This window comes from Crocodylus porosus, unplaced genomic scaffold (assembly GCF_001723895.1).
Source record: "Crocodylus porosus isolate Cpor-Errol unplaced genomic scaffold, CroPor_comp1, whole genome shotgun sequence".
NCBI lineage: Eukaryota > Metazoa > Chordata > Crocodylia > Crocodylidae > Crocodylus > Crocodylus porosus.
Genome location: NW_017728907.1, coordinates 15,472,487 through 15,481,653, shown reverse-complemented (window position 1 = coordinate 15,481,653; position 9,167 = coordinate 15,472,487).

Below are 9,167 nucleotides of genomic sequence, written 5' to 3'. Positions count from 1 at the left end.
GGATATCGCACAGGGTTTGGTGGCTGCAAACCCTTGATTTGGACATAGCTAGTTGGTCCGTTGGGTGGCAGAACTCAGCCAGTTTCTCTAAATTCTGAGGTAAGACTAAGGTGCCCATTGTCCTCTGTTGTACCTCTTTGCTGTGGATCCCCTGATTTGATTATTGGTGGGATGGAATGGCCGAAGGTAGGGAGTCTTTTGTGAACTTGTCTTGATCTTTAGCTCCCAAGCAAAGTAAGTGTCCCTATTCACTGTGTTTGTTGGTCATATGATTGACAATTGTGACTCCCAAAAGACAAATGTATATTTCAGTTCTCTTTGCAGAGGTATGAAAGAGCCTCTGGGGCCTGGCACAGCTTTCATAACAGCGAAGTGGTATGGCTGGGTGGCAATAACAAGCAGACTCTTCTCTGTTTACCAGGTTTGAAGAAAATGCAGGAGGGAAAAGTTTTTACCAGTTATATTTATGTAGCTATGTACAGGCATAGTTATACCAATATAATTCTCTGTGTGCATGCTTTCCTAAAACAGTGGTGGTCAGTTATTTTGGCTGGGGGGCCACTTTAATGAGTTTTCAATGGCCACATCTCTGTCTCTATGCGTCTCTTCTTTCAGTTACCCCCTCAATAATGTAACTGAGTGCAGGAGCTTCAATATCTTCATTCCCTCCTTTGTTCTTTGAGTCATTTCTGTTGCTGTCTCATAATTCATCGTCATTGTCATTGTTATCCATACCTTTTAAAAAAGGGGGGGTATTTTCCCGACCCCCCACCCACTTCCCCAAACTTGCCCCTACAAATTACTATACAAGTCCTTCACTGTGTGCACACCACTCCTGCCCACCCCTGCTGTAGCTGCCAGAAGCCCACAGCCACGCTGCCTTGTGGCCCCACCACTGCCCCACATTTGGGGGGGGTCTAAGCCCTTTTATCCCCCTCCCCACCTATGGAAGAGACCTGTTGTATCAAAAGTGGTGTTCCTTGTTTTATGAGTGACTGACAACTCCGAAGAAAGTTATCTCAAACACTTAAGGTGCAGACAGAAGTGATATTTTTTTGAGTGACCTGGCCCCTAAAAGTGCTCTACAGCTGTGTCATAACACCTATGCACAGCTGTAGAATGGTGCCCAGTCCCGTTCATCCCCCGGGCTGTCAAGAGGAAGGAAAGGGAGCTCCTAGCTGCTGAATGGCCAGAGCGGAGGGGGTGGGAGGATGGGGAGCAGGACCCCTTCACTTTGTGGCCCCCATCCAGCTATCCCAGCTGGGTTATTGGGGAGGGCCAGATCAGACCCTTGAGACAAGGGGACTCCATTTCCCCCCATCCCCAGCTCTGGCCATTCAGTAGTCAGGAGCTCCATGTTGGCTGCTCCCAGCTGCTAAATTATCAGAGCTGAGGGGGTGGAGGGAATGGAGCCCCCTCACTTTGGGGGCCTGATCCAGCTCCCTCCAATATCGCAGCTGGGGGGCAGTGAGGTGGCCCCACTTCCCCCCACCCCAGCTCTGGCCATTCAGTCAGCACCCCCCCACACCCTACCCCCAACCTAACAGGTGAACGTTGTTGGGTTAGGGAGGGTGCTCCAATTCATGGCGCTTTATGTAAAGCCCCATGAGTTAGAGTGGGGCCCTGACATCAGTCTGCACCCTTAGGGATTCATGTCATAACAGACGAAGTGCAAGAAGGAATACTCTTTGGTCTCTTCTGTACGCTAGAACAACACATTGGAAAATGGGATAACTGGCTCCTCCAACACCTTCCTATAAAATGTCAGAAAAAAAGCTTCATTATTACCAGGACTTCAGTCCAAGAGACATATTGGAAATCTTATGCTGCTAGTACTAAAACAATCTCAGAACATGTAAATATTATAGGTGACAATTACTTAATTCAAAAAGTGTTGCCTCAACATGTGAGAAATCTATATTAGACCTCATCTTGACAGATAGAGTAGAAATATACATACTTGGTGCTTTCACAAAGCTGAGACCAAGTATGAGTTGAATCAGCTGGGAGGAAAAATGTAATGAGAAAAATATAAATTATTATTGCAACTTATGCAAGAACATTTTATTAGATGCCCTAAAAGTCTCAATCCTGCAATCAAGATAGAAGACAATGCTAGGTTAGAAAAATGGTTTAAAGGGGATGTGGCTATAACAGAAGCAAAAATACTGAAATAAAATCCATGTACAGCTATAAGAAAACAATATATAATAAATAGAAGAAGGAAGATTGTTAGTAGTGAATATAAATAAGAAGCCAAGTATTGTAGAAAATTGGTAAGGGAAATGCAAGAATATAAAGAGTAATTTGCTATCTACAGAGTAACTGCCAATCAGGAAGAATTCAAGTATACTAAGAGCAAAGAGAATCTTAATAGATAGAAATGGTAGAACTATCATGAACAGAAAAGACATTTGGTAGTTATTTCTATTATCTGAGAAGAAAAAGAGATGATGAAACACTTTCCTTTCCAATAGTAACAGCTACTGAAGGTAGATCTAGAAGATATGAAGTAATTACTGATAAAGGATGCAGATTATACAAAAATTTGGGGTGGGAAGATAATGAAGATGGCAGGTCAGTGATACAGATGGATTGATTCATAGCTGGGAGCAGGCAACAACGTTAATATGGTCAGATGTAAACCCATAAACCATGGAAAATCATGGATCATAGACCATATTTTATAGGATGGGGGACTCCATACTGGACAGCAGTGACACGGAAAAGGACCAGGGATCAAGGTGGATAATCAGCTATAGATGAGGCCAAGGTACTAAGCTGCACCTAAGAGGGCTCACCTGATCCCTGGATGTATAAATGGAGATCTTGAGTAGGAGCAGAGTGGTTCTTTTACCTCTGTATTTGGCACTGGTCCAGTTCTGGGGTCCATCATTCAGAAATATTATTGAAAAATTAAAGATGATTCAGAGAAGAGCTGTGAGAATCATATAAGGAGGCAATAGCATGCCTTGTGGAGCAAGATTCAATGATCTCATTCTATTTTGCTTATTCAGGAGATGTAGAGTGGGTCACAGTCTTATATATTTATGGGGGACAAAACTTTGATAATGATAAAGCTGAGCAGACAAACATATAACAACCAAATGAGACCTATTCGGAGGAGAAATAGATTGCAACATTTTAACAAGGGCAAGTAACTATTGGAATAACTTACTGAGTCATAGTAGCTTCCCAATCACTGACAATTTTAAAATCATTTTTCTATAAAATGTGCCCTTTCAAACAGGAATTAATTCAGAGAAGATCGGTGGCCTCTCTCAGGCAAGAACTGAGACTAGAATATCACAGATATTCCTTTTGGCCTTTTAACCATCTGTGAATATTACTCTTGAGGAACTGAATTTATAATTGCTGTACCAAAAATGTACCATCAAATAGTAACTAAGTTAACTGATAACATTTCCCAGATAACACTTTTTCTTCAAAGGAAAGATTTAACTAATGGTACCAAGATGATAAAAACACATACACTAACAATTTATAACTTACAGGCCAGAAGTAAGGTAGCTCTCTTGTGATGAAATATGCTTTTCATCATACTTTGTAACAAACCCATATTTCTTTATTAACCAGTGTAAGTTTTCTGATGTCCTTAATTAGTAATTTTCTTGTTTTCAAAATGTTTGGGTTTCATAAATGATGTGATTACATTGTTGTCACATAGCACCCTTGACTGGTTTTCAAATGAAATGTTTTGGTTTCAGGATATTTTTATATATATATATATATATGTGTGTGTGTGTGTGTGTGTGTGTATATGTATATGTGTGTGTGTGTATATGTATATATATATATATATATATGATTGAAACATTTGAAACAGAACAATGAATGTAAGTGAATGAAGAAGAGAGAATAATGATGCTATTGTTCATGCATGTATACCCACGATTCTGTGGGAATGGAGGCATTTGTACAGGGAAACATTCTGTACTGGGGTGAATTTAAGCAGAAGGTCTGCACGGTGCTTACATTCCAGTTAAGCCTTCCATGTGCTCCTATCCAATATGTAAAGGAGAGTACTCATATATAAGTCAGTGTGTTCCCACTGTTCATTCTTGTCCTGAGGTTACCTTCAGTGGCAGAACCAGTATGATGACAAAGTGGATATGGTGTTTAATTACAATTCCAGAGACAAGAGTTTGAGCCCTGGCTTCAGACTTGTGCAGGTAGCAGTCCCTACCTCCTAACTTAGGCTGGACTGTTAGGCATCTGAACATGATACCAGATTACAAAGGCTGTACAAAGCTTCAGATCATGATTCAGATTCGGGGATGATTTGGAGGCCGAATCTATGAATCCGAATCGAATTGTGGGAAGCTTTAGGCTTTCCAAATCGATTTGGGGCACAGTACCTGCTAGACTACTGTGTTACCAATTATGATTCACTCGAGGACCAGCTCAATACACAGTAGCTAGCTAGTAGTAGCAACTAGATAATGAGTTAATTAGCAAGGATTAATACCTACAAAGCCACAGACTAAGGAGAGGAAATAATCAATACAATCATCTGCCTGGAGACAGACAGTCAGTTACACAAGCACCCATGTCATGAATTTTACCTGTCAGCAGCTAGGGGTGCAGGGCCCCAGATCCCCACCCCCCTTGCACCGATCTCCTTAACAGCTGGCAGGCTTTGTGGCTGCAGCAGGGCCTAGCAGCCAGGCCTGCAGTAATTTCCCCTACCACCCCACCATGCCCCAAGACAGACACAGTTGCCCAAGCACCCATGTCACATGTTTTGTCTGTCAGCAGCTAGAGGTGTAGGGCCTCAGAACCCAGAAGCCCTGCACTGATCTCTTTGACAGCTGGCAGGCTTCATGGTCTCAGCAGGGGCTAGCATCCCTGCAACTTTCACCCTGCTGTGCCCTAACACACAGTGTCACCCGTGTCACAAGTTTTGCCTGTCAGCAGCTTGAGGTGCAGTTTCCCCCAAACCCCTGCACCTATCTCCTTGAAACTTGGCAGGCTTTGTGGCCACTCCAGGGGTCCCCACCCCTGCAGTTTTGACCCTGCTGTGGCTTAACACACACGTGACGTGACTTCTTTCAAGAATTTGGGGTGCAGTTTCCCCTAAACCCCTGCACCTATCTCCTTGAAACGTGGCAGGCTTTGTGGCATCATCAGGGGCTACCATCCCTGTAGTCTTCACGCCCCTGGGATGCAACATACATGTGACATGAGTTTTGCTTTCAAGAATTTGGAGTGCATTTATCCCTGAACCCCTGCACCTATCTCCATGAATCTTGGTAGGCTTCATGCCCTCAGCAGAGGCTACCATCCCTGCAAGTTTAATCTAAATCGGACAAAAAACAACAAAGATATAGATATTTCATTGATTCCCCATTATACCCAATGGCTGAATCTCTGAATCAGCTCCGAAGCTTCGGAGCCAATTTGGCTGAATCGAAGCGGGAAACCGATTCGGAGCTCTGAATCAAATCTCTGGCATCTGAATCAGTGGAATCCGAACCTGAATAGAATAGTTCCCTATTCACACAGGCCTACAGATTACTCCATTTTGTGACATTTGCTGCAAAACTAGCAAAGCTTAGTCAAGTTAGCCTAATGGGCCTCCAGATTTGGGAAGGACATTTTTTTTTGACAATGGAAAAATAATTTGGCTGATTTCTTGGTTTTCTTTTTGAGGTAAATTGTATACTGAGGGTGAGTAAACCTTAGAACAGATTACCTAGCGAGGTTATAGACTCTCTGAACTTGAAGATTTTGAAGAGCAGGTTAGGCAAACATGGTAACAGAGATGATCCTGTGGTGAGCAAGGGATTAAACTAGATGACTTTATGAGGTCCCTTCCAGCTCTGCTTTTGCATAAGTTCATGAACCCTGTATGCTTATCAGAGAACTGATATCAGAAGTGAAAGTTGAGTAACTGGGAAAGAAGTTTTGGTTAGACCGCAAGTAAGGCTTAATTCTTTTGCAAGTGGGCTTAAAATGTTTTGGGCATCCAGGTGAATGCTGGATTTATTCAGCATGGTAATGTTATAGGGCTATACTTTTTGTGATATTTTTGTGCCTGTAAAAAAAAGTTAGATTGATTTTTGTTGTTGTTGTTGTTTTTAGTTTTTTGGTTTGTTTGTTTGTTTGTTTTGTTAGAGTGATTTTAACTTTGGGGGGGAGGAGCAAGAACGTGGAAGGTATAATTTTTTTTGACAAAATCACTTTGTTGTCAGCATAATCTATGTCTAAACTAGGAAGATTGCTTGATCTAGTCTTTCTAAAAAACTCTATTCCTAATATAGAGTAGGCCTTGGTAATTTAGGAATTGGATCCAGTGACACCAAAAGAAAAGATTCCCATTGTTTCATTAGCCCTTGGATTGTGCTTCTTAACCAAAATATGGTAACAATACCCTGCAATTTAGGTGACCAGTAACAGTCAGCTTTTAGCTATTAGTTAATTGTCAAAAAGAAGCAACATGCTAGTATTCTTTATGCTGGAATTTATTCACAACTTTTTATTGAACACATCTCTCAAAATATCAGTCTTTTCTACTGATCCAGAAAAAAGATGAAATTCAGTGGACAATTTATTTACTAAGTGTAACATAATGAGCTTTAATTTATATGAAAATGACAAATTTGCAAATGTTTGTCATTGTTGTTATAGTAACATTTAGCTGAGATCAGCCCCTACCATGCTCATCATCATTGACAGTCCCTTGCAGTCAAGTATAATTGTCTTATTTGTAGGTCTGAAAATGGCTGATGAGGCTCATCTGAGATTGACAGACTCTGTTGCAGCTCAGGCCCATGGTTTTGTGTGGGGTGGGCAGCTCTGTGTTCTTGGTTTGGTCTGCAACATGCTGTTTCTGTTGCTCCCACTTTTCCATCTCCTGTTGTTGCAAGTCTTCAAAGTACTGAGGTCCTTGCAGCATTCTTCTTCCAATTGGGACTGTCCTGGGCAATAGTCTCCCATGAGTTGATGTCAGTGTTACATTCTTTCAAGTTGGCCTTTGGGACATCCTTGAAGTGCTCTCTCTGCTCTTCTGTTGAGCATATAACTTGGCTGAGCTGGGAGAATAAAACTCGCTTCAGAAGTCTGGAGTTGGACATCTGGATGGTGTAGCCAGCCCATCAAAGTTGATGGCAGATGTTTATCACCTCAATATTCATGGTGTTTGCTTGTGAGAGGATGCTAATGTTAGTGTGTCTGTCTACCCACTGGATTTGAAGGATCTTCCACAGGCAGTGTTGATGGCACTTCTCCAGCAACTTGAGGTGTCTCCTGTACAGTCCGTGACTTAGCTCTATACAGTAAGGTAGAGATCACAACTGCTTGATAAACCATGAGCTTAGTTTCAGATCTGATGTCACGATCTTCAGACACCTGTTTCCTCAGGGATCCGAAGGCTGCACTTGCACACTTGAGGTGAAGTTGGATTTCTTCATTGATGTCAGCCTTCTGCAAGACATGGCATCCAAAGTATGGAAAGTACTCAACATTCTCCAGAGTCTCACTATGACTCTGAATTACTGAAGCTAAGGACTATTCATTAAAAGCTTGTTGATGGAGAACTTTAGTTTTCTGAATGTTAAGCATCAGTCTCATTTTCTTGTATGCCTTTGTAAAGACATCAACAATTGGCTGAAGGTCTGCTACTGTGTCAGCACACACTACAGCACCATCCATGTACTGGAGTTCAATGACTGAGGTTGGGGTGGTTCTGGTTTTAGTCCAGAGTCAGCTGAGATTAAATAGTTTACCATCATTTTGTAGTTTAGTTACACTCTGACTGGAAGCTTGTTAGTGATCAGCTGTAGCATTGCAGCAAGTAATTTTGAGAAGAGTGTTGGAGCAATGATGCAGCCTTGTTTAACTCCCATCTTAACCTCAAAGGGATCTGTAAGTGATCCATTGCTGAGAACCACCACTGGCATACTGTCATGAAGCAGGCAAAGAATGGTGATGAATTTTAGTGGACATCCGTACTTCAGAAGGATCCTCCACAATGCTTCTCAGTTACCAGGCTTGAAGGCTTTCATGAAGTCAAAGAAGGTCATGTAGAGAGGTTTTTTTGCTTCTGGCATTTTTCCTGCAGCTTGTGAGCGGTGAAGATCGTGTCAGTTGTCCCTCTTGATGCCCTAAACCCACACTCAGATTCTGGAAAAAGCTCTTCCACAAGTGGAAGGAGATTGCTGGAACCCTCCTGAACAATGATTTTTCTTATGGCGGACAGCAAGGCAATCCCTCTGTAATTTCCACAGTTGGACTTGCTGCTCAATCTCAGTTACAGCTGCCAAATTACTCCTGGCTTCAAGTGCTAGATGACATTCTTGTAACTTGCCACCTTTGTGCCAGTTCTTGACTAGGAGCTTCCTACTCCTGTCATCAGTACCTTGAAGAATGTGCTGGAAAAGCTGTTTCCATAGAAGACTCCTGTGCGTGATTTCTTTTGGCCTGGAGACGCTGCTACAAATCAGCTTCCACGCAGTTCTTGATAGAATGGGACCTTGATCTAATGGAAAGGAGGTCGAGATAATTGGAGATCTCATTCCACTGTAACCTTCGTCTGTCTTTGCAGCCATTAATATTCTAACTTCTTCTGCCACCTGCTCTGCTGTTGAGGATTTGTAGATCCATGGCTGCAGGCTGGACAGGGTTATTTTAATGGCAACCTGTACTTACCATATCACAGCATCATCAAAGGATATATGTGGCTCCTCAGGAAGGAAAGCATTGCCACCTGCTGTCCCTGCCAAATCCTTACTACAGCTTGGTCCACAACTGCTTATTTGTCAGTTGCCCCTAATTATTTTGTAGCTAACCTTCCTTCAGGGTCATTCCACTATCTGCCACCTGTGGACACACTGGGTAGCAGTACAGCTCTGCTGCTGAAGCATGCTACATATGGTATAAATGTGGAGTAAAAGAGTTCCTGCCCCAAAGGTTCTACAATCTTAGTAGACAACATGAAGGAAAGGATATTATTTCCATTTGAAAATGCAGAACTGAAACTAAAGAGAATTAGCTGAGGTCGTTGCAGGACTCCTGGCACGGCTTTACAAGCACTCGTCGTGCTCTGGTGTGGTGCCAGGGGACTGGAAGAGGGCTAATGTGGTTCCCATTTTCAAAAAGGGGAGGAAGGAGGACCCGGGAAACTATAGGCCAGTTAGTCTTACCTC